The sequence below is a fragment of the Bombus huntii genome, chromosome 1 (genome assembly GCF_024542735.1).
Source record: "Bombus huntii isolate Logan2020A chromosome 1, iyBomHunt1.1, whole genome shotgun sequence".
In the NCBI taxonomy this organism is placed as follows: domain Eukaryota; kingdom Metazoa; phylum Arthropoda; class Insecta; order Hymenoptera; family Apidae; genus Bombus; species Bombus huntii.
In genome coordinates this window covers 1,854,120-1,880,161 of record NC_066238.1, presented here as the reverse complement: position 1 = coordinate 1,880,161, position 26,042 = coordinate 1,854,120, and the positions used below count along the sequence as shown (strand labels likewise).

The window sequence follows — 26,042 nt, the reverse complement described above, 5'->3', positions numbered from 1 at the left end:
TTTATCCGCACCTCGTTTATGCGAACAAGTTAATACCGAGCGTCTATTATTCGAATTACGATCCCGCATAATTTCGCAATACGTATAAGCGTTTATTCTTACAATAAGTATATTCAAACACGCAATCGTTTGTCTCTTTGCACAAAATAAATTTCATCGAAAAAATTCTATGGAATATAAAAAGAAAAAAAAGATAGAAGAAACTGGACGATCTCAATCGTAATACTTAACCTAACCTCAATATTTCTGCTAATAAGAAGAGCCGGAGAGGCTAGCTATTCGATGAACCTATTTTCGGAATTGCTCGGTTATCCGAAATGCTTCGTCTCCTAATCTGTTCTAATAAACGAGATTCCACTGTATTCGAACTGTTAACTACCAACAGAAAGTGGTTCAGGTAAATAGAGTTTTACTTTGCCGTTGTTATACGAATAATTTGTACAGCGTAACAACGATTTTCTCGACCAACTAGATTTTTACGTACCTATAGGAAATATGAAAGTGCAAAATCGCGCAGAATGCACCCGATACGTAAAAATATTCGTATAAAGTATTTAAAATATAGTGCGTATTATGGTACTTGGTTGGTGTTACGCCACGAGGCTTACCATAGGCCGTATTTCTAACCGTCGCTCGTGGCACTACAGTGCAGACAGATCGTCTTATATGACCGACGAAAAATATACAATGTAGGGACAAGCGCATAGTTGTCCTCAAACGGCGAGTTCTAGAAACGTCGATTCGTTTAACGTGACCGTTATTTCATATACACAAAGAAGGTGGCATACGTGTCATAGGCGCGAACGGTGGCGTGACTCGAGCGTAGTGGGGGTCGTCTCCGAGAGAAACAAAGGAAAAGATCGAAGAGCAATCAGTATCATCTGAGGATTCAAACGGAGTGCAACGATAGGTTTTGACGAATAAAATTAAAGTCGGTTAGTCTAACGAATACATCAAGAAATATTATAAAGTCGGGTCGAATTACTAACAAACTAATTGTATAATCGTTAAATAATTTGTGGCGTGTTCGTTATATTATTTTTAAATATTGTCAAATATACAAGTTTATGTTAATCCTGTTAATTCAGTGTTAAACTCATTGAACTATACCTGTTATCTTAATCGAAACAGGGGAACGACTAATTCGCGGCGTCGAGTATTAGAATCGTAGCGAGAATTTACGTCTCTTGGTGACGCGCTTTCCGCGCTTTCTAAAAAAAAAAGTGAATTTGCATGAAAATCCACAATCTAGTAATCACTTTAGAAAATCGAAATTCTTACGCACGGTAATTTAAGAGTAACTTTTGCAACGATGCTGGAACAAACATCGACCTAGACGAAAAATGGCGACCGAGATTCACGGAACAGCAGGCGGAGTCGCTGCTTCCGGCCGGATCTTCTAGCTCGTTACCGTGACTGCTAACGAGAAATTTTGCCACCGAGCCAAGTTAAGAACGTAGCGTGGCGATCGTAATCGTAAACTGAGCCAACGTAAGGAAATGTCCGTCTGTTGATGGTAATTTGACCGTACGTCATGATAAACCGTAAGGTGTATCTGATATTGCGAACGATCGCTGACCCGGAAAATCTGATTGTGTCGCTGACGAAATCGTGTCTTGTTGGTATTTTTCTTGATTGAACGAAGTTGAACGAAGATTGAAATTGTGGAGGGAAATGACGAAACAGTGGAACGAGTAGATAAATATGGTTGAAACGGAGAATAGAATTTTGTAGCTGTGTTTCGTTCGATGTGGTAATAATTTTTTTTTTATTTATTAAAATTACAATCAATTCTCGCGTTGAGAATTTTCAGTAATTGTGTTAATAATAACGGTATAGGAGCTTTGTCAGTGAAATCTTAACTTCGTCGATGAACTAGCAGTGTGTTTAAAACGAACAATTCATAATTTTCTGTAACAATTTTTTTTTTGCAAAAATTGAACGTTTTTCGATGAAGCGTCAAATTTTTTGGATACAAAAATTTCGTGACGTTTAGAAGGTTTTTTTTTTTTTTTTTAATTTAGTTGTTACATTCACAATTTGTCCGATTTGGACATTTGGTAGAATTACGTTTAGAAGGTGTAACAAATTTCGTTAGACTTTAGTCGCGTTCACACAAATATGAATTTACTTGAACATCCATAATCTTGGTATTTTGTAAAAAGTATAAATATTTTCACACATACACATGTTAAAAGCGATTACCTCAGAAAATTACTTTCACGTTTTTAGATTTGTTACTATTTTCAACTTTGCGATATATTAAAATAGGTTGAAAGTAGTGCATCTTAATTTTATCGCGTCTTGCACAGGAAACAGGGAAAAACACGAGGATAATTCAGAAATTATTCCCAAGCGTGGAACAACAATGAGAATCGAAAGTTCGTCGAAACATTCGATTGAATTCCCCATCCTGTTTCAATATGCAGACAGCATAGTCGTAACTTGATTATTTGTTGAAGCTAACTAAATTTTCGGTTAGAGATTTCTTGCACAAACTGGTGCAACTTGGAGAATCGCTTTCCATGAATTGTTCCACGGATTCATCGCGCTCTCTGTTTCGCTTACTCAAAAACAGACGATATTATCGAATTCGAAATTGTCGTACAAACTACGCGTACACATAGCTTCTGTGAAATGAACGTTTAACGGCAAACATATTGATTTGGTTCTTTGATGTTGTAGCTGGGATCGCTTCAAAGCACATGAAACCATTACATCGACCGATTTAATTAAATCCCAACCGATGGTTTTAGATTCCTTTCCAAAGTAGATTCCTATGGCAGAAATGCTTCACAGAAACGGGAACGTAATTCGGCAACGAACACTTGATCGTATTCGATGAAACCTGAAAAGAGCGTCGAATTTAAATGAGCTCGAAATGAATCGAAAGTTTCTTTTTTTTTTTTTTTTTCGTTTTACGTTTCGTTTCTTTCCATTAAACGATTCAACTTTTATAGATAATCGAGGTCTTTACGATCGTAAACGAGGCAATAAAGTCTTTCATCGTGCGCGTTTTCTATTATTTATTTCGATATTTATTTATAACTAATTTTCATGCATGTATCGGACCGTGATTTCAACATTTTGATATTTCTATAATATTAGCGTTTAATTTTATTAGAATAAAACTTGTATGATATATGCGATCCAGTGATCGAAGTAGTCTAAGTTTTTTTTTTTTTTATTTAGTTGTTTACATTCACAATTTGTCCGATTTGGACATTTGGTAGAATTTTTTGGCTGTTTGATTATCATGTAGGTGGCTACCCCCAGCGGGGTACCATCTTCGTGTTCGTTACGTTATTTTTGAGAATTGTGGATCTTTGAGGCCGAAATAATGTTATAGGAACACTAAATTTACACTGAGGATTAATAATAAAATAATAATGTATTTATTTCATGGACGATTCCTTATATATTCATCGATACACATTTGCACGCGTCTCGTCTCAGCACTTTCTTCTATACCCGACTTGTAAACCGGCTCTTCGACGACCCTTAACCGACTGTGGAGTTTACATTCATCTGTTTTCGAGACGCTTCGGACACATACTTCCACACACTGATATTCACATACAAGTACCTCTACTACGCACTTAACCTAGTCCAGCACAGAAAATTATACATATCTCAACAGTTATATCCATTATTAGATCTGTTGGGTATTTCCTAAGTAGTCTAAGCGAATGTCGAAATTTATTAAGAACGATGTTTTCTAATTACATTGAAGCAGAATAGCATATCTCTTTTTCTTAATAACAAATATTGCTACTGTTTGTTTAATTTATCTAGGCTGCATATACATTTTAACTTGTTAGATCAACGTTGATTAAATAAATTAATAGCTAACTGCAAATCATAGACGTGTAGTCGTTATGTTTACGTTTTACGAATCGATAATCTTGTTTCTTTACTCACTGTATTATAAAAATTGATCTAACGCAATTATCTTTTTTTTCTAATGATATACATCTGTTTGTTTAAATTCATTTTTACATCCGAGGCTACTTCGCAGCATCTCCAAAAATTCGAATTCTTTTCAGAGATGAGCGGCCCATAATTAAAAGTTAAATAAATTATTCTCTATGCGAGTGTCTAACTCTAATCGTATCGTTTAATTAAATTTTTAATAGCCTCGTTAAGAATTTCCAACAGTGTAACAAAATAATTTTCAGTCAAATATACAGGGTGGTTGGTAACTGGTGGTACAAGCGGAAAGGGGGTGATTCTACGCGAAAAAAGAAGTGGAAAATATAGAATAAAAATTTTTCGTTCCAGGCTTTGTTTTCGAGAAAATCGACTTTGAATTTTCGCTCGGTACGCGTGCACTTTATCGCATCTCGTTACAACGGATCTCACTGTAGATCGTTGTCTCGATTGACGTTATTTTTTTAATTTTTTTAATTTTTATTCTATATTTTCGACTTCTTTTTTCGCGTAGAATCACCCCCTTTCCGCTTCTACCACCAGTTACCTTACCAACCACCCTGTATAGACGAATTTAATAGTTTAAATATAACATTCCGCTTGATTTTGTTCAATTCGATCACGTTCACCGGTGTCAAATCTGTCAATGAGTGGTTTACCACACAATGCAATCTTACGAAAATATCTTTCACGAAATATCTATGATATTTGATAAAAAAAAAGGACAGTGTACGTTCGTATGCGTAAGCCTGTTCAGTTTTACATTACGTTACATAACAATATCAACTTCTACAACAATTTCCTTCGTTTCTATTTCCGTCATATTCCACGAACCTTTGTATTTCCCCTTACTGTTGATTATCGTTATTTCAATCGTATCATGAATTGGAACAACAAACATTTTCGAGCAACAATCGACATACCTCTACTCGTACTTAAGTCTAGTTCTTGCTTTATTTGCATTGGAATTCCGTTACCTGCTCACTGTTTATGCTCAGTTCTAGATATTTCGGTGCACGTAATATTTTAGCGTTGCTAAATTACTCGAATATTCCAGCTTCCAACGAGAATCTCGCATAAACTTTCAACTGTTGTTTCATTAACAATGAAACTCCTCTTTTCTTACGTATAGCATGTAACAAGATTCTCGTTATGCGGAAAATTATTTGATAAAATCTAACGAACACAGATATACCAAAAATAATTTAATATCTAAAATTTAAAATCAGAGGGTCGGTAAAAATATACTTGATACGTTTTTCTTCTATTATAAGGATCTATGATTTGGAAATAAATAATCAAAATCCATCAAAACATATCTCAGACAATTGCATACATTGTTCCGCAGAATGGCCTTTGGATTAAACATGTAGTTTCTATTTTCAATTATTGTTTATCGTATTAAAATCCTACTTAATCATAAAGCGATATCGAAGTTGGAAGGTCAATAAAAATAATGCCTTTTTATCACCTGATTTTCTACGATCCTCAGTTTATAAACAATTAGACAAAGTTCACGGAAACGTGTCTCGAAAAATTGTACACATTGTTCCTTCAATTATTGTTCACCATATTAAAATCCTATTTAATCATAAAGCGATATCGAAATTGGAAGATCAATAAAAATAATGCCTTTTTATCACCTGATTTTCTACGATCCTCAGTTTATAAACAATTAGTCAAAGTTCACGGAAACGTGTCCCGAACAGTTGCACACATTGTTCCGCAGAATGGTCTTTGGATTAAACATGTAGTTTCTATTTTCAATTATCGTTTATCGTATTAAAGTCCTACTTAATCATAAAGCAATATCGAAGTTGGAACATCAATAAAAATAATGCTTTTTTATCAGATGATTTCTTACAATCTTTAATTTATAAACAATTAGTGAAAATGCTGGAAAATATTTCTGAAACAATCGTACACCTTGTTTTGCAGAGTGAATGGTAGTTTTCTCGTAAGTTGAGAAAGTACTAGTCGATGTGCTGCTCATCAGGAGGAACGTGCTGTGGCATCGAGGGAATCCGAATCGTATTAGGTGGCTGGTTAAGGGCAGAGAGGTGGTGTGTCTGGGTGGAAAGAAAAACATTCGTGCACAGTGTGCACGATGCCGGCCCATTGTGTATTCCGCCTCCGCAGCAATATTTCACCAAGTAGTATCCTACGTGCTTTTTCCGCGGTCTGGGCCACCGATATCCCATCCGCGGCAAGAACCAGGTCGCGCCTCCTCTTCCGTCTACGAATTCCGGTCACGCTGGACAGATCTGCTCCTTCCTTCGAAAGAGCTTACTTTCCATAGGAAAGAGCTTACCTTCGCCATTGTTGCTAACAGTGATCGTACGCGTCTCATCTGCGCGCGAATAAATCGTCATTGCGAGACTCGTTGGCGAAAGTAGAACTCTAACAAGTTGCTAGATGAAAGGATCGACGAGCTGGATGCTCCGCACGTGCTAAATACAACGCTTTTAACGAACGCGACTCACGTCGATGTATTATACGAAATTGTACACGAGTAACGATCACGCGCAATTTCTCGTCTGACTAATTTTGAATTTGCTAACTCTCGAGCAGGGAGTTGGCGTTCGGTTACCGGGTTCGGTTATTGGCTTGGAGATTTGTTGTAAAAAGGTGACAAAGTTACGTGACAGAGCAAGTTGTATGACAGAGTTCTGGTGTCATGGAATAGAAAAATTATAACGACGTAATATTACGAAAAGAGGATGCTATAGAAAACGAAGGACAATTTTTCTGAGACACGTGCCGATAGACCAGATCATAGTCACTCTCAAAATTATGACGTTGATGTTTATAATCACTGGAATTAAAATCGTACAATTAGCATGGCAGATTAAATTGCTGAGTAGATGGACATCGAGGTTGCGTCATCTGCGCTTAAAGTTACTCGAAGATCACGAGATTCGTCGATGTCGTATCGTTGACGCTTAATGGAAGATTACGAGAGGCTATGATACTAAGAATGATAATTTCATTTTATTCGAGAACGAATCTGTTCGTAACAAAACAGTGCGATATCATATAGAAAAAAGCACCCTCGTACTATGAACGAGAAATATTAAAATACACTGTTGAGAATTGTGGATCTTAATCGCCGAAATAAAAATAAAGGAACACTAAGATTACACTTAGCATTCGTATTAAAATAGCGTTAGATTTATTTAATAAACGATTTACACGATTCTCGTCGATATACATTCGCACGCGTCTCAGCACTCTCTTTGTCTCACCATCTTCCATACGAGACCGCTAACGAAACAGTTACATTCGTCTGTTTTTCGAGACGCTGTGCATACACATACTTTCCCGCACTCATATTCACATACGTGTGTCACTACTACGCGGCGTGGCTAGTCTAGCACACAAAATTATACATATCTCAATATACACAATTCTTATGTATCTAAAAACACTATTGACTACGGTATAAGAGCATAAGATAAATTATTCCGTTCTTTCTGTGCGAATATTCCATTCGCAATTACCATGAATGATTCAAGAACTTATTCGGTCCGTTAGAGCTACACGAAAATCGCTAGATAAATATGCGAACGTTGGAAGCGCGATCACGTCGTTTTCGAATGCTGGCCATTCCGTGTACGATACTGGAAACTTGATTTTCCACGATTCAACTGAAGGAATCCGCGAACGCCGACGTAAACGTAGCACTTTGCGATCGTTGTTCTTCTTCGTCGACGACGGCATTAACAGACAACGAGTCGTTTGCAACAACGAGCCGGAAAATACGGCAATTTAGCAAAACTTACACGGGGATAGCAGCGCTAATGCTGGTATGAAACGAAAACGGCCGGTAGACGGGAACGAACGCGATTTAGCGTCTATATCATGCTGCATTAGGTCGAATGCGCACCAGACGACGATAATAGCCATTTTTAATGACGCGGGCTTGTAATTCCTGTTAGCTGGAAAACGCGATCGTCGAAACCAATTCAACTCGCGCCGCCCTGCAATTCGCGCTCCGTCAGTTTTTGACGGTATATAGGCGAGCTAATTCTATGGAAAACTTTCGTAGACTGTTTCTGAATCGATAACGAAGTTATTTAAGTGGACGTATGAGAGCAAAAGCGGACTAATATTGATATTCAACAAACGGAATAATTCGCAATCTGAAATAGATTTCAGCGTAAAATGTTAGTCGCTATAACTATTTTTGTTATATTGTCTGAGTTTAATAACGAATTCCTCTGGTTTCGTATCGAATATGAATACGGTTTATATCGATGAATATATAATCTCGTATTAGCGGAAAAATGCGGTTTAGACGATTTCGGTTTATCGAGATATGTATAATTTTGTGTACTAGACTAGATTGGCTGCGTAGTAGAGAGAGAGCGCTGAAACACGCGCAAACGTATGTCGACGAAGCTCCTGGAAATGGTTTGTTAAATAAATCTAAAACTACTTTAATATAAATTCTAACCTTAGTATTTCTTTACTTGTATTTCGCCAATTAAGATCCACGATTCTCCGCAAATACGATTAGTAATTAATACGAGCGAATAAACAATTCTAATTGCATATCATACGTAATAAATATATAAATTGGCAAACTCGAAAAATTTCTCGCAACATTATTTCCGCCAGTCACCGACCTAGGCACGGCGAATCGGAAGATTTGCGAAATTCCCTTAAAACGTGACGGGATACTAGCCTAAATAACACAGACGTGCTTGAAGGCCTACTGAAAACTCTATTCTCATGGAAAATATTTCGACGCGCGTTTGCTGATTTAAAAGGAGGAAAAGAGAAGAGAGAAGGAAAGTAGAACAGTTTAGTCCTGCGTGTATTATTCACGAGGATATTCGATCTTCTTCTATCCCCGCAGCCGTTCGTCAGCCAGAGCCTCGAGGATGCAAACGTTCTCGCAGCCACGCACTAAGGGTGTACGGCGAGATTTATGAACGGGGAAGGTCCTTAAGAGAATTACCTTTGCAGGTGGCATGGTCGGGAAGAGGCCACTTCCTTTTAAAAGACTCCGATGCGAGCCACGAAGAAAGATTCCTTGACAAACTCGCTAAAAAGGATTACCTTCTCTCCTCTGAAAGGGCTCTATACAAAACTGCGCCGTTCAGCCACTCCAATTGACATCCTCTCTGCTTGATAAACGATCCCTGATTCGTGTCACACACGAACATTAGCGAGATGCTTTCAGAATACAATGATTAATCTCTGATTTTTGTTTATCGTTTTTCCCACCTTTCTTCTTCATTTTACATTTATTCCTTTCATTATTATTACATTAAATTACATTTTATATTTATTTTTATATTCATTTATCGGTAATTGTCGGCAGTATTTTAACGTCAATGACGAAACTTTTAGTCGTCAGGATATTTCGCAGATTTGCAGCGTGATTTATGTATACGTGTATATACATAAATTATTGTTGCTTTTGTTATCGAATTTATTGTTATCGAATCGTAATTGAGCAAATTTTGTTAGCTCGATGTTAGGGTCGTAATATAAGCCGAGAGCTATTGATCATAATCTCTTACAAATACTCGACAATTTGTTAAGTAATGCGACTTTGTCAACACACGAATCAACGGAACATTTGAATCGGGAGAGACTCGTATTATTGTGCCTTGGAATAGCAACGTTGTTTTGGTTTGCTATGTTCAAAGATAAACGAACTCCGGACAAAACGTTATCGTCGTTATTTGTAATCGTCAACCGGAGTTACATTTGAACTTCTTATAATAACACCGGTCGATACAAATAGACAAACGTGCTCTCTAGGACAGTCTTCATAGTGAGTTATACAGTGGAATAAGCGAGTGATTACAGCGAGTCACATAGAGTCGAATAGCGAGCGTATAGTTAAAGAGTGGCATTGAGCGAGCAACGATTGGGTTGGCAAATGTGCCTGCGGATTTTCTCAATACATTTGTCGCACATTTTTTTGTTTTGCCGACGTGTATATCTTTTTCTTGTTGTTTAGACTGTCACCTTTAATTTAGTAAAAAAATTGTATCGATTAGTTATTTAATTTCGTTTTTAACCCAATTTAAAAATGGATTTCGAAAGCGAGCATATCAGACATATTTTATTGTATTTTTTCCGAAAAGGCAAGACCGCAGCGCAAGCACAGAAGAAGATATGTGCCATATTTGGGACAGAAGTCGTGGACGAAAATGAGTGTCAACAATACTTTGAGAGCTTTCGTTCTAGTGAAGATGCTCGGAAAGCTAGTAAACAGGGCTGCCTAAATAACGTTAATGATATCGTTATGAAGCTCGTTACCGATGGAGATTTTAAGTACACAACGCGTGAAATTGCGAAGAAGTTCCATCTACCGCATGAACACATTGTAAACAAATTAAAAAAGTTTACGTTTTACAAGGAACAGAATTTATGGCTCCGTTATGAGCTTGACGAAAATCAATTGTCGGAACGCATTACCATCTGCGATTTGCTTCTGAAACGCAACAAAATTAATCCACTTCTGAAACGACTGATCGTTGGTGACGAAAGGTGGATATTTTATAGCAAGAATAATCGGGGAAAATCGGACATGAGGCAAAACGAACAAGTGATAGTACTGTTAATTTGGTGGGATTATAAAGGACTTATATACTTTGAACTTTTTCCAGAAAAGGAAAGGATTACTTCAGACGGGTACGCTGAACAACTCGCCAAACTGGCAAATGCGGTTCGAGAAAAGCGGCCAGAATTGGCAAATAGTAAGGATGTTGTTTTCCAGCATGATAATGCAAAACTCCACTCATCTTTGGTCACTAGCCAAAAATTATTGGAACTAGGTTGGGAACTGTTGTTACATCCACCACTTAGCCCTGACCTTTCGCCTACAAATTACTATTTATTGCGCCCCTTGCAGGATTCCTTAAATGGTAAAAGTTTTAATGACGTTGCTGATTTAAACTCGCATTTAATTCAGTTTTTTGCTGACAAAACTCAGGAGTTTTATGAACATGGAATTATGACATTGCCTGAAAGATGGCAACGGGTCATCGAGAACAGCGGACAATTGCTGATTGATTAAAGTTATATTTTTAAGCAAAAATTTTGAATTTTCCTTCTTATTTAAAGTGATCTTGATATAATCGACTGTTACAATTGTATCACTCGTCTCTTTTAATAAACCAACAAACGCGTTTAGTAAATCATCTCACTTTGGCAAAGATCGTACGAGTCCCGGGAAATACTCTCTCGCAAAAGTATACATAAAATGTCTACTAAAGATGGCCATCCGATCATTTCAATCGCTCTACTGGTTAAATAATTAGAATCTCATCTCTACAAATGTACAAATTAAAAATCTCATCGACGGGAACATTCTTCGACTGTGAAAATAATCAGCGAATTTCCAGCGTTGAAGATACCTAACCCCCTTACACAAGCAGGATCTTCCAACAGACAGTTTTCGTTTAGCCAGGAACAAAGTCTACGTACCCACGTTGTGCTCCGAAGTTCGCCAGCTGTCGTCTGTTCCGATCGTTCTACCTTATTTATAAGAGATCCGTGCCACTTTCGTTGCGACGAGGAAATCCCGAAGAGGGGACTGAGGACAAATCCAGTCTGATTACGAATTGAAGATGCACTAGCGACCGAGAAGAGAGGTTTACCCAAGCTCTTTCGTTCCGTCAACGGAATCACCCCTCGGGCGAATACGGTTCACAATCGGCTGAATGGCCAACAAAAAGATCTCGAAGGGATGATCGACAGTTAGAATCGGTCTAGCTATCCTGTTTGTCTCGTATTCGATAAGTCTCTTTGAATTCTCAGCAGCCTGCTGTGAAGTAAACTTGGTTAAATCGAGACGATGTGGTGAAGTTGTTGACGCAAAGAATCCAAGTACGCGGTGAGAATTTTAATCGACTTACTAATAAGTATTATAAAATAATATAGTGAATGTTAATAAATATAATTAGTAAAATATAATAAGTATATTGCAATATTGTATTATCATGGATACTATTGGTTCGCTGAAAGATAGAAGAGCGACGCAGCTAGGAAAAATTAGTTTGAAATAAGAAATTGTCGATAAGTGGATCGTACGTTGGCAGTAAAAAATACGTCGTGTCTTTCGTAATTGAGATATAATAGTCTTTGGAGTCAAAGGATCGAAAACGGTATTATTAAATAATAGGATAATATTCGTGCATATTTTGTCTGCTATTAAGAAAAGGGTTGAAAGAGTAGTGGGACTGTAACATTTTTCTTATTATTTATCTCATAAAGCAGTTCACTTTTAGAGTTAATTTTTGGATCTCGAGATCCATAACTTCTGAAATGCATCGCGATAAGATATATTCGGGGAGAGAAACGAGAGATCGCGTGTAAATTTCGGTTACAGTTTGAGATAAAATTAGATTACAATCGTAGAGCGTCGATTTGCCACTGAGATTACGAATTAGCGGTGATGCTACACGCTTGTCAATAAGATGTCCAGCGTTGGGTTGTAAGTAGATAAAGCTACGATTGGCTTAAATAGAATTATCACGAAGCGATGAAAAAAGTGCAATCCGAAGTTGCTAATCTTATTATCAACTTGCGAACTAACTTAACGAGGGTTGGTAACTTAGTTCGAAAGTCAATAATAATTTTTAACACTTCGCAAATAAGCATCTTCCTGTCTTACGTAAACCGATCTAATTATCATCTAACTACCCTTGCGCGATAATTTACCAATTAACGATACGAAGCAATTAAAGAACATTACGAACGATATCGCAAACTTTCGCTGTAAAAACAATTTCTACAATTTTACAATTTCGTGCCAAGTAAAACAATCGGCTAACTTTTAATTCGTAAAATTCACTTCTGAAACTATACTCGTTTTATCGCTGATATCCTATTTTATCATTAATATAACCGATAGTACGTAACTTTCGAGTCGCAAAATTTCCTTAATTGCACGCCAGAGTCCTGTTCCACTAAATTACCACCTAACCTAATGCATCCGCCGACTGTTAGCACCACCGAGGCTAACAACCGCAACGCTTATTCCAGACTAAAGAACATAAATCCGGGAGCAAGAACGCGTGTGCTTCGCCTTGAGAACGCTGTGTAACCCGAAAGGAAGACAAGGAAAGACGCAAACGTATGTTCGTCCGCCCAAGTTTCCAAGCGGAGAACCACTTCTGAAGGATTTCGCGAGAAAGGAGGCGAGCCTAGTTATCCGTTGATGGCCGTGCGGCGATTAAATATGCATGACCGACCACCAGTGGACCGAAGGAAGCGGAGAATTGTAAATCAGCAGAGGGTCGATGTGCAACTTCCTGGGAAAAGTAACTGAAAACAAATAGACCTCGAAGGTCTCTGTCTCTGTGTTGGTATCTGTAACCGGAGTATCCGTGACCAAAGTATTAGAACGTAGACTAGTGGTGTGCGCTCGCGCGAGCACCCCTGTTTGCATGGCAGTCGTTGCTCAGGGTTGGTAGTACCGGGAACACACCAACTGCGACACTTCCGTGAAACTTTCTAACGAACCGACGACCGAGAGTTTGCAGCGCTATCGATGTAAATCAGGGTCGACGTTATAATTTAATCCGGCGAGACGCGACGATGGCCTCGTCTATCGGTGTCGAAGCGGAAATTCCATGGCAAAGCCCCGTCGTCGTCGTTGGCTGTCCCCCGTGGACATTACGTTCGACGCGATCTCGTGCATCGTTGGCAAATTAAAAATTATAATTATTAACAGAATTTCGCGTTTAATCAAACGAGGTAAGCGCGATTGGAAACGATGGTACATAACGCGTTCACGCGCCATGCGAGATTCATACGTCCTGCCTTGGAAATCGATTAGATCGAAATACGTATATTACGAACGACCGATGTCGTTTTTTTTGCCATTTTTCACGCATCGTTGACAAATTAAAAATTGCGATCTTTCGCCATTTCAAATTTCCTGTTTAATCTCGCGTCTTTTGAAATTATATATCGCACGTGGTAAGTGTAAGGGATTCGAGTAGGTAAACGAGCGATGGTACAAAGTAACGTTAACGAGATAGGAAGTAAGGGAAGATATTGATAGGAAATAGAAAACGAAAGATTCGAGCGATTGAGAGGGACGAAAGATTAGTAGAGAATTGTAAGCCGAGAATTTTCTAAGCCAAGTTCATTTTTTAGCCTCGAGGCCAAGCACGAAGAATGTTATTGCTATTATCGCGTTAAACGAAGTAATTATATTGGAAGAGGATGGAAAGAATATTATTTAAATTTGTCGAAGGTTGTTCAAACATTTTATACGTATATTTTTCTTTGATTGAATAGATTGAAATATACGTTTAGCATTTAATTTTTGCAAGATAGTATTACATTTTATTTCCATGCTTTTTCTCTCTTATCCAAGTCATTCGCGTTGTCGACCACTTTTTAGTCTATGGAATTCCGATAACTATCGTGACAGCTAACGCGTTAATGAACAGATTTTATTGAATAGAGTTAAGAATAAGTAGAATTTGCATATAAATGTTGTATTACAAAAAAAAAAAAGAAAATAAATAAATAGATAATAAAAGCAAGCAGAATGTTATAAAAATGTCGTGAATACGCGACTAGTGGACAACGAGGTGCATGAGATTTACATTTTTGAAACTTTGTTACGCTTTACTGAAAAACAGAATAAAACGAGCTATTTTATGAAAAGTCTTCCTTTCGTCTTTTGTTACTTTCCGACGACGTAAGCAGAAATCGTAAGATTCGAATTTAAGCAATTTAATCGCGATTCGTTTATTTTCGACTCTATCGGAAACAGATTTTTTTATTTATTTCTCCGAATGTCTTAATCCACTGCATAAAGAAAAGCTCATCACGAAACGATCTAAATTCGATGTATGTTATTTCAGTAGCTCGATATTAACTCGGCGTTCTCCTCGTGATGTTCGGTTATAGGAACACGTAAATCGATATTTCCGGTTCTGAAAACGTTAATCGCCTCATGCCATGGAATTCGAATCGCGATGCTTCCTGTGTCGTCGATGACTCGTTAAACACGGCTGCGGAAGTTTGTCCACGCTTCGATGGATTTTCGAATGAAGCTTTCGCAGAAATTCTGATTGATCGAACGACCAGGTTGACCATTGTTTTTGGTGCAACGTAGTTGATAGCATTTGTAATGCAAATTTAAAGCTTAACCAATAACAAGTAATATATTCGCCAAAATATACGCGAGAAACTTTGCTCGAAAATTGACTATGTTACATCAAAATACGCTTTTCTAACCATCAAATAGCATTAAAATAGCATAATAACAAAAGTGGATTTATTCGTACATATATCTTGTATCTCTTACAAAACAGAAGCAATTCGATCCAAATATTATAGTATTCGCGTTACAAGCGCGTTTAAATACTTCGATATTCCCTGTGTTTATCCGTATCCGCAGTTATTAACGCGTGACAATATTGTTTCAACCGTATAATATCGTACGTTTTTATTTGAATCCACATTTATTAACACGCAACGTTATTGTTTCAACTGCATCGTATTATACGTTACAGAGGTGGACATTTCAAATTGATGATCGCAATAACCGTGATACGATGAGACGATATATGCGAATAATATCGGGTAGAACAATGGCCATGGAGCTGTGTACAGGAAAAGAAGAAAAGGAAAACGGAAAAGAAATAATATTCGAGAATCAGAAATATCTCGAAATATCTTCTCTGATTCTTGGTAGCAGGAAATTTTCTAACGGGCAGATGTTCGATTTCAGAGAGCCGTTCTCGAATTCTTTCAACTCTTCCGTGCAACGAAGTCTGCAGCCAGAACCACGGAAGTACCGGAGATAAACGATTTTTACGTATTTCCGTTGAACGATTGTTTTTCGGTTTCGCCTTTGTTCCCGCTGGGAAACGTGTATGAAACGCGCGTGTACATATTGGATAATATCGCGTTCCGTTGGAAATTAAACTTTAGGGATAAACTGGAAACTTGGCGTTGAACGTGGGAAACTGACCACATGGCCAATATTTTTATTTCATATTTTTGTTACGTACATTTTCCAATTGTGTTTCACCATCCGCCGTTGAGTTTCCATTGGTATTCATCGTATGTACTATTGTTTAAATACTATAATAAAACAGAATGATGGAAAGACCGATAATGGATCGTAACATTTTCAATTCTCTGTTCAAATTTGCAGATAATGTGATTAAAAGGTTCGATGGAAAAATGATACAAGTGCGTGTTTACAGAAAAAAAAAAAACACAAACACAGGGGACGATACGTCTCTTTATTATCCATATTTTTATCCGGATGAGAAACTGTATATGCTTGTTTTACTTCATATCGAATGTCTTTTGAATATTTGAAAATATGTAGATTCTTTTATTAAAATTTAAATTTATCTCCAGTTTTTGCAAATTAAGCATTTTATACCATTCATCTATATCACTTTTCCATTGACATTCCTTTAATTATTATCGATTAATACTCGTGTCATATAGACGTTGAAAATAAAATAAAACAATGTTAAGAAAAGTTTACGTAGAAGTCGTAGAAACGAGTGAGCGTTACCACGATCTATCTTATCCTACTATGAAATACACTTGTCTTTGCTAACGCATACGAGACACGTTCGTATTCTACTTGTCGCATCAGGCGCAGTTCCATTCCAGTTTGGCTGGCTAAAAGGCGTGCCTTTACTTGACTAATGTAAATACAAGCTCTACTTGATACACATATAGAAACGGTTTCTATTTTACTAATCCGATCAGGTACAACTTCCATCACAGTCAGTGTCAGTTAATACCTCGCAGTGTTACGTTTGTCTGACCAAGCAGGGATTCTACTACTTACACCTGTAAATTTAATTTCATACATTGGAAAGGTCTGTACCTTACAGATGTCTTCTCTTCGAGAATGTTAACATTTCGACTGAAGCATCGAGAAAACGGATGCATCCTTAATATAAAATTGCGATATTTTTATTTAACGCTGTTTTACTTAGATTATTCCCATTATTTAGTTACGCGTTAAGAAAAATTGTTTTCACATATTCTTTAACTAACGCGCAACCCTCTTCGTAAAATTGCAACAAACAACGAAATTTCACGTATATTCACTCAGGTTTCTGAAATTTTCACAAAGTCGTCGAATTTATCTATTAGGTTGTCCGAAAAGTTTCTTTCATTTTATAATATAGAGATAATAGACGCACAATGTTTTTCGTTTTATATTAGTTTAGTGAATTAAACACGAACGTAATAATAGAAATATAACGGAATAGATGATACCTAATTCAATAAAATACTATAAAACAGAAATTGTTGTTCGTCTATTATCATCTTATGAAACGAAAGAAACTTTTCGGACGACCTAATACAATCGCGATCTAGTTTCACAAACTTTTCTAAATCGTATACGGTCTATCGCTGATTTATTTACTTTCTTTCGCTATATATATGTCGGGTTGGTCGGGTTGGCGTTAGACTTAGGGGCGGTGTAACGTATGTAGTAACTTATGGATCTTAGAGTAAGGACAAGTAATGATGTTTTATTTAGAGTTTATTGTAGTTTAATAAGCGATACTCAATAACAAAAGGACCGATACAATATCGTCGTACGTCTTATTATCATACTATCCCGCTCCTCCACTCGCACTCTCTGACTTCTCGATTCACACTCCGTGACCTCTCAACTCATACTGCGCTTCTCAACTCGCATTCTGGCCGTTGTAGCATCCTCTTTTGTCTTTTGCTAGGTCCACCGCACACGTGTTCCGCAGACGCTCGTGGCCAGGGTCACGTAGGTCTATTCTACGAAACTATGCACTTGAAAAGACCGAGGATACATTGATAGACCCTACAGCGCCTCGGCTCTCGCGACATTGTCCATGGTTAACTCGATGTTTCTTAGGCCCTTTTCCCCGATACTACACGTATCTTCATTAGGACAAGCCATCGTTGTTGTTCAATGGAGATTACATTTACAATTATATGTCGGAGATGAAAGGACGCCGGAGCCGTCCCTCTGGAACTTCGGGAAAATCCATAAAATTGCAATTAAAGTTTACAGTCGTAATTAAACAATTTGCCGTCATCCTGCCCAATTGTACTTGTTTGCGATTTGTGATAATAAACTTGGGCTCAAGGCGACCATCAGTCGCCGAACGTAGCCGCGGTCAACGGGACGGGCGCTTCGCCTAACAGAGGTGTGGAGTTATAGTATGATCCTCGTTAAAAGAAATACCAATAGAGGTACTTGACAGTAAAACATTCCAACGGTTCCTTCGGACAACGAATACCTGATGTTGAGGCACGTACACAGCGCAAGTCCAGTTAGCCCGAGGACCCGCTATAAAACCTGGGGTTTTCCGGCAATTAAGATTTTCCAAACGGACAGACAGTCTTTGTCCCAAATTGACCAATTGACAGCGACGTCAATTTCCCTTACTTTCGGAACGAGGGCTACACTCGACGAATCCGATGATCTCGTGTCCTTTGGACACACCCCATCGTAGTTTTCCCCTGTGGCATCATTGGGACGAAGATTCATTCTTTTTTGAGATCCCACCGACGAAGGGAGCAGCGCCTGACGATCAGTGAGTTTGAATTAGAGCAAGTATCTCTTTCATCCCGTTGACCGCGGATTCGTCATCGAACCCAAGACCAACGTCGCTAACATCGCAAGTGCCCAATCACCGCTGTTGACTGTCGAATCGGTAGTGTCCATACTCGTAGCATCAGGCCGCGCCTTCGTTATCACACAACGATGGCCAACTCCAAGGGAGGTCTATCGAACGCCCACAACCCTGTTCCTGACTCTTCTCCGACATATAAGTACAAATGTTGATTTAGCAGAGTTTGACGATTAAACGTGTTGATTAGACACTTTTGGGGGTAGTGTAGTCGCTGCCAGGTGAAAAGGGAACGCGCGTTTTGTCCCGGGACTACCGGTGGACACGTCGGTAAGGCTATGCCCCTAAGGTAGTCCCTGCCTTAGACGTAGAGGGAGTCTGGCTAGGTGCGGTATTTGTATCGTGCGCTCGTATATTCGACCGCTAGCGAAACAGACAGACTCTGTTGTCGTCGTAGTAGCCCTCTGGCGTTGGCGGTTGGTACCCGGATCGCCCGGGAGGTGTTACGACCGCGTTTGATGCCTCGACCTGTTGGCGTCCTGATGGTATCCATCCGCCATACACTCTTGATGTTAAAGATAATGTTCTTAGGTTCAATAAGGAATCCACGGTCAACGGGAAAGCTCTTTGTACAATTGAATCTATTTTGAAACACAAAGTGACGTTAGCTGCGATGCTCGGTATCTTTCTGACTGACAAGACGATTTGTGCAAACTCTCCAAGGTGATCGCAAGAATAAAAGACTGACACGATCACGTTTGTCAATCGCATATTGACCAGGGATATCGACAAAAATTCCAGGCGCCGTTACTAGGCAGACCCGCGTAGAGCCGACGTTGCTCCTACCCGGGGCTTGTTTGTTAATACAGCGTGTGTCCTTCGATATTGGTACTTCTTCTGTTAGATAAAAAGGTTCATCCCGCGACCGTGGTTACGTTCGGCGACCAGTTGTGTCACCTGGAGCCCAAGCCCACTGTCACAAATCCCGGACAAACGTAATCAGATCGTATCGCGACAACTATTTCTAAGTTCTATTATTTAAGTACAGCTGTAATAAATAGTTTAGACCAAAGTATCAGGGATGTTCCCAAAATTCCAGAAGAAAGGTCCGTTGTCCCTACATCTTCGACATATATATCGCTGTTCGATTAACATTAAAAAGGGAAACGACAAAGGAGGGAAGAAAGTATCCCTTTATTTATCGTTGAAACGAATATGATCGAAGTTGTAAACTATCAAAGGCTCGCAAAGGCGATTCATGCAAAACAATGCGAGGCTATTGGACGGCTGAACGTTGTTTAAATATTGAAATACGGCCAAGGGTCAAGAATTATTGAAGTTTTTGCAGTCATTTTATGGTCAAGGGGGAGAAAAGAAGTTTCCTTCACGGTATCTCGGACAGAGTGGTTTTCAAGATCGGCTTTGCGAACGGGACCTCGCAACCCCTTTAAAACTTCTCCACTTCGCAGATTTCGACCCTCCGCCACGCCGTCTCTATTTTCTTCCTCGACATCTCCGTCACGTGTTCTTAACTTTTGCGAAACGTTTTGCCTTTCGTTCCCTCCGCGTCCAGTTTTTCGATCGGCCACCGCGAAAATTTCTAATTGGAATCTTCTAAATTCGAGAAAGTCCTTATTACGTTTTCCAAACTAATAAAATTTAGGAATAGTTAGAACGTACTTTCTTAATTTTCACGCGAAGTTGACAAGAAGTTGATTCCGCAAAAGGATGAATAGATGTGGCTGTAAAATTATTTGCAACCAAATACAATTGTAATTAAGCGTGTAAACCGGTTCGCGTTCTTTGCATCGTTTTAAATCCAACAATCGTGTGCTTTTATTTTTAACTTTCTTAAATTTAACAATCTCACAACGTATGAAAGAATCGTCGTTGCATACGTGGAAGTATTATTTTTTAAAATATCGATAGAATTCTTACCTGTTAAAGCAACGAATTAAGCAATGCAAATCAACGAATTACGAATAGTTCTAAAGGTAGAGCACGCGCGAAATAAAATAGAATTGCTCAAAAGTAAATTCAATGCTATTCAGCAATTAATTCAAGCGCGCGTCTTCCACGCGATATATCTCTTCTCTATTTTACAATCTCTTTCACTCGCCCTACGAAAGCTATGGAAATATACCTAAGACATATCCAGTCGCGTCTAGCCAAAATATTTCGTAGCCATACGCTCTTCGATCACGCGAATCTCATTGTCGTTCATTCGCAGCAAATAACCACGCGGGATTTCCAAAAATTCTCAGCGTATTCCACTCTACGTACGAATGTTTCTAGAATATGCGGGAAGGTTGGAACGAGAAAGCTACAGCCGTACGTTCCAATTTCTTCTTCCTATTTCACTTAGGTATGATCATTTTCCAAGGTCTGCAGAGGAGATTCTCAGGAGAGAAGGTACGATAAAACAATCGAGAAAGAGCAATTAAAGCTGGTCGAAGAAAGGTTCGTTCCACTTCTTTCCTCCGTGGAATCATCGGTGAACTCGTAAAAGCAGAAAGAACGTGGCACTCGTTATTAGAAAATCGTCCTCCATTAACATGGACACCCGATCTGTGAAGTCTAGCACGGCGACGGTTAATCGCCTCGTTTCTAGTCGATGCTGCCAACTCTCACCCCCTCGAACTCGCGTTTTCTGTCTATTTCTTCGCCTTCTTCCTCGTTATTATCTTCGTATTCTCTTTTTCTTCCTTTCCATTCCGTTTTACTTTTATTCGTTTTGCTTCCCTCGCTTTTATCGATCCTCGATGTTTCTCATTATCTTCTTTACACAGCGATACTATCCGTATTTCATTCTTCTTACTCTCTTCTTTTTCCCATCGGTTCTGCACGCTCTCTTTTTACATTGTTTCTTTGAACGCATCTCAATCTTCTTAATATGTTTCTTATCGAAACCATAATTCTTTATGCTATCCTCTAATCCTTGACTTTTGTCGCTATTTATACCAATTTGTTTTCTCTTATTTCTTAATATCTTATCTATTTCTTGCTCTTCCCTCTTACTCTTCTTACTCTTCCCTCTTATTTCGTGAATTTATTTTACCCTGTCTTCTATACTCAGACCGTATACGTTTTTCTACTTCGTCCGATAGATTATCCCATGCAACGTATTCTACCATTTATTTTGCTACTATTAATTTTGTTTTAATCCTACACCTACAAAATCCTTTCACCTACAAAAACAGTAATTTAGACGATAACATTTCTACGAAATTAAAAATTAAACATTTATAAATCTATTCTATAAATCATCCCGGTCTAACGTACCGTTTCGAACGAAATCTCGCAGTTACGAAGTTTCATTTTCATTTATTAGCGTTAGAATTACCAAACCAATAAAATAACTAATTTCAGACTTTTCGTCTGCCGAGTTACCAAAAACGTGATAGATGTTATTATGTCAGAATATATTTACTTATTTTCACCGTGTCGTTCTATTTACTATCTTCTATATATAACGTATTTAATTGCAGACTACAGGTGGGTAATATTAATTATCAGAGCCCAAACTTCGCCTTAATTTATCGAAATTACCGCATTGCAGAAAATAATGCACAGCTGTTGACCCTTTGCACTCCAAATTTTATTTCAATTTCGTTACAGCAGCTTCCAACTCTTTTAAGCGTTTCACTTGAAATTTACTTTAACTAAAAAACAAGACGAATTAAATAAATAAAGGAAGAAACAAATTTACTTAAATACCAATTTTATTCACAGTATTGTTGTATTTTGTAATTTTTAAGCGTATGATATATCTTGAAACAATTTCCAGGATGCAATCCTGCTTTTCTTTCGCACGTTTCACAAAAAATAATCGTGGATACGAAAGAATGTCGAGTGGGTCTCGACAAAGGAGCTGCTGAGATAAAAACTGACGTCGAGTCATAGGAGTGCAAAGGGTTAATTTCGATAAATAAATGTACATTATATTCGTTGTTTTATTTCTATGATTTATTGTCTTTTTATATTTATTATAAAATTATATATTATCTATATATATGTTGGGTTTGCATTAGAATTAGAGTTAGGGGCGTGAAACGAATCTTCATTTGGATTACACGTTGTCGTTATGCAATAGAGAAGACATTGACTAGTGCAAATACAATTATTATAGAATTTGACAAGTAACCGTGGTAATACGGTTAATAAGATACTCGAGAAACTAATGACGATGATCCTGGGTTCAATAACGAATCCGCGGCCAACGGGATGATAGACGAACGTGCTCACAAAATCTAAGTCGGACGCGTAATATTCACTGGTCGTAAGGGGTTACTCTAATCGTCGATGGGACCGCAAGAAAGAAGAATGAATTTCCGTCCCGATGATGCCACGGAGGAAAACTATGATGGGGTGTGTCTGAGGACACGAGATCATCGGATTCGTCGGGGATAGCCTTCGCTCGGAAAGTAAGGGAAATTGACGTTGCTGCTAATTGGTCAATCTCCATATCGGTGGTTAGAGAAAGATGCTAGCCGCCCTCGAGGGAAAGTTGCTAGTGGGTGACGCCGTTCGTTGAAAAAATAGGTCTCCCCTATCTTCCCGTAGTTGGGACAAAGACTGTTTGTCTGTTTGGAGGACTTTAGTTGACTAAATCTTAAGATTTATAACGGGCCCTCGGGCTAGCCGAACATGTACTGCGGAGACGCATCGACATCTGACGATCATCTTACTCGAAGAATAGGGTCTGCGTGTGGCGAGCCACGGGTCAGAAACCGTTGGAACGTTTACTGTCGCGTGCCGCCACGAATATTTCTTTTAAGGAGAGCTATAGAATTAGTCCGTACCTTTGTTAGACGAAGCGTTCATCCCATGACCGCGGCTACGTTCGGCTGTCGCCTCGAGCCCAAGCTCATTATCGCGAATCTCGAACAATACAATCGGATCGAACGACGACAATTGTTTAATTACGCCTATAATAGAATCCAAATTACGGTGTTAAGGGATTTTCTCGAAGTTGCAAAGGGAAGGCCCCGATGTCCTTTCATCTCCGACACGCAAACAAAGACGTAGAGTTTTTCTCGAAGTAGTTACTTCGACATATACAAATTAATCTGCCTATTAAATTACCACCAAAACTCACACCCACGAATCCACACTTTCCCTTCATTCGCGCCATCCTTTCCGAACTTTTTTCACTTCCTTTGCGTTTCTCGGCCCTCCGTCGCTTCCATTCGCTCAGCCGCTTTCTCGATCCTGCGCAACTTTTATTTCCGCCTCTATTAACCCGAACACCTTTGCCCGATTCTTCCCGCCGCTGGCAGCCTCCGCGAGCCGATTGAATAATTAAGTTCCGCCGCTTAATTCGAACCAACTGCCGCGCGAATCCGACAGATCGATCGCCGCCTGTTAACCAGGCGTTTTCAAGGAACTGCCTCGCGGGAACTTGGGCTCCATTTGTTCCACGATAACGAGAAACGCTGGAAATACCGGATGTAACGAGTGGCGGAACGACCGGTTCAACAGAGAAATTTTGCAGAACGCGGATTAGAAACGGTAGCCGATCGTTGCCGCGAATGGGACGATAATGGCCATCGAGCGACAGATGTTCCCCGGTTATCCGCTTTCCTTTTGCGATTGCTTTCCATGGGATACGACGAAAGATCGATCAATTTGTCTTTTTGAAATATCGGAATCTGAATTTACCGATTGCGGCGTATAAAATTTCCCACTACCGAGGTAAGTAAAACTTCAATCCCATGCAATTTGTTTAAAATATCGTACACGATGTTGTAAGAATGTCTTAGGTTGGTTACTAAACGGAATTTTCTTGTTTTCATCGTCGAATATAAAGAAAAATGTATCATCAAAGATGCGAGAGTTTCATTTAATTCAATTAATTTGAAGTAATTAATATTTTTGTTCTCCCGGTAGCGAGAATTCTTTTTGGAAATCGCGCCAAACAATTTTTTCATCGACCTTCTGTTTCTCCGTACCTCGAACAATGCAATTACGTTTTTCATATTCTCTCACATTCGAAGATGGTATCCCTGGTTACTGGCTACTGGGGGTAGCCATCCACATGTTATATTATTATACCACTAAGCTATAATATTTTACCAAATGTCCTACTGGACAAATTGTAAAATGTAAATAAATAAATAAAAAAAAAATATTCTCTCCTCTCGTAGCTCGTTCTAAACCGTTCTACGTATAACATCGAACGTTTCAGACTCTATTTGTTGAAGTATTATATTTTCGTTTTAAATTGTGAATCGGCAAGAGCTACAAACATGAGAAAGATATTTCAAGATTCGTTTCTATGTAATATCATGTACAAATATTAATATTAATATCGATACAAATACGAGTATCTTCTAGAAATATGATTGATTGTGATTACGAGATCGCTATCGTAGATCTTTGCGCGATTTTGCAAGGAGAACGGCGAAGAGGAAGATGGAGGAATTGATTTGCGAGCGGCTCGAGAGACATTGAAAATTTTAATGATCCTCGAGTTCGAGGAGAGAATCTTGGCGAAACTTTCCTTTGTTCGCGGAACATCTTCGTGTTAATTAATCTCTGTGCGATAATTGTACGCTTTAAGGAAGTCCCTTTTGATAGATTTTGGGGAAAGAAATAGCCACTCGCCTGGATTTCTCGATCGTTTTTATCGCTTGTCTTCGGCTAGTTCTACTTTCGAGTCTTCGTTGTTTCATTTGTCAGTGAGAATGAAAGGTTAAAAATAGGGCGAGCAAAGACGGGGGAAAAGAGACGAAATGGAAAAGGAGGCGAGAATGGATGAAACACTTAGACGAAAATAATATTAGAAAACAGTAAGAGAGTAGAGATAAAAAGAAAAAGAAAAGACAAGAGAGGGGGAAATAGGGCAAGGTAGGAGGGGAAGATAAAAAGCGACGCCTGTTCCAGTTTTTGAAAGCTCGTGTTGCCTGCTTTCTATCGCCTTATCTTCTGTTTTCTTCCTCTCAACTTTTCTAATGTAGAAGGCTCGTACATCGCGTTGCTTCTCTATCACGCATTTACAGCTTAATGAAATTATGTAACCAAAACACGTATTTGTCTTGTTATACTCTCATCTGTATTATCATCTTTTAAAAGTATTTGCGATATCGCGTTAAATTAATCTTCAGTGGGAAGAAACGTTTTTGTCCACCCTATATTTCGTAACTCGAAAATCTAATATTTTACACTTTAAAATAATCTACATTTTTATTCTAGTCAGAATCGGTTTATTGTTGTAATAATAATATCACGCTAATGTTGTACAAGCATATAATTGTTCGTTACCTTTTTGTTTTTCGACGAAGACAAGCGTCCTTCTGTGTTTTGTTTAAAATTTATTTAGTAAATGATTTCCAGGATCTTCGTCGATATACATTTGCACGCGTATCGGCACTCTTATAAATAAGGCAGAACGATCCGAACAGACGACAGCTGGTGAACTTCGGCGCACAACGTGGGTACGAAGACTTTGCTCCTGGCTAAACGAAAACTGTCTGTTGGAAGATCCTGCTTGTGTAAGGGGGCTAGGTAGTTTCAGCGCTGGATATT

The 26,042-nt window shown here is 38.6% G+C and overlaps 1 protein-coding gene and 1 long non-coding RNA gene across 3 annotated transcripts in view; one reads left to right on the top strand and one right to left on the bottom strand.

Annotated features, from left to right (window-relative positions):
* Positions 1 to 26,042, bottom strand: part of LOC126872247 (dipeptidase 1-like) — a 236,167-nt gene that overhangs the window by 56,125 nt on the left and 154,000 nt on the right. The window lies entirely within an intron of this gene.
* Positions 898 to 14,580, top strand: LOC126872652 (uncharacterized). The gene is made up of 2 exons (XR_007692081.1): positions 898 to 935; positions 12,940 to 14,580. It is a non-coding gene; the product is annotated as an uncharacterized LOC126872652 (long non-coding RNA).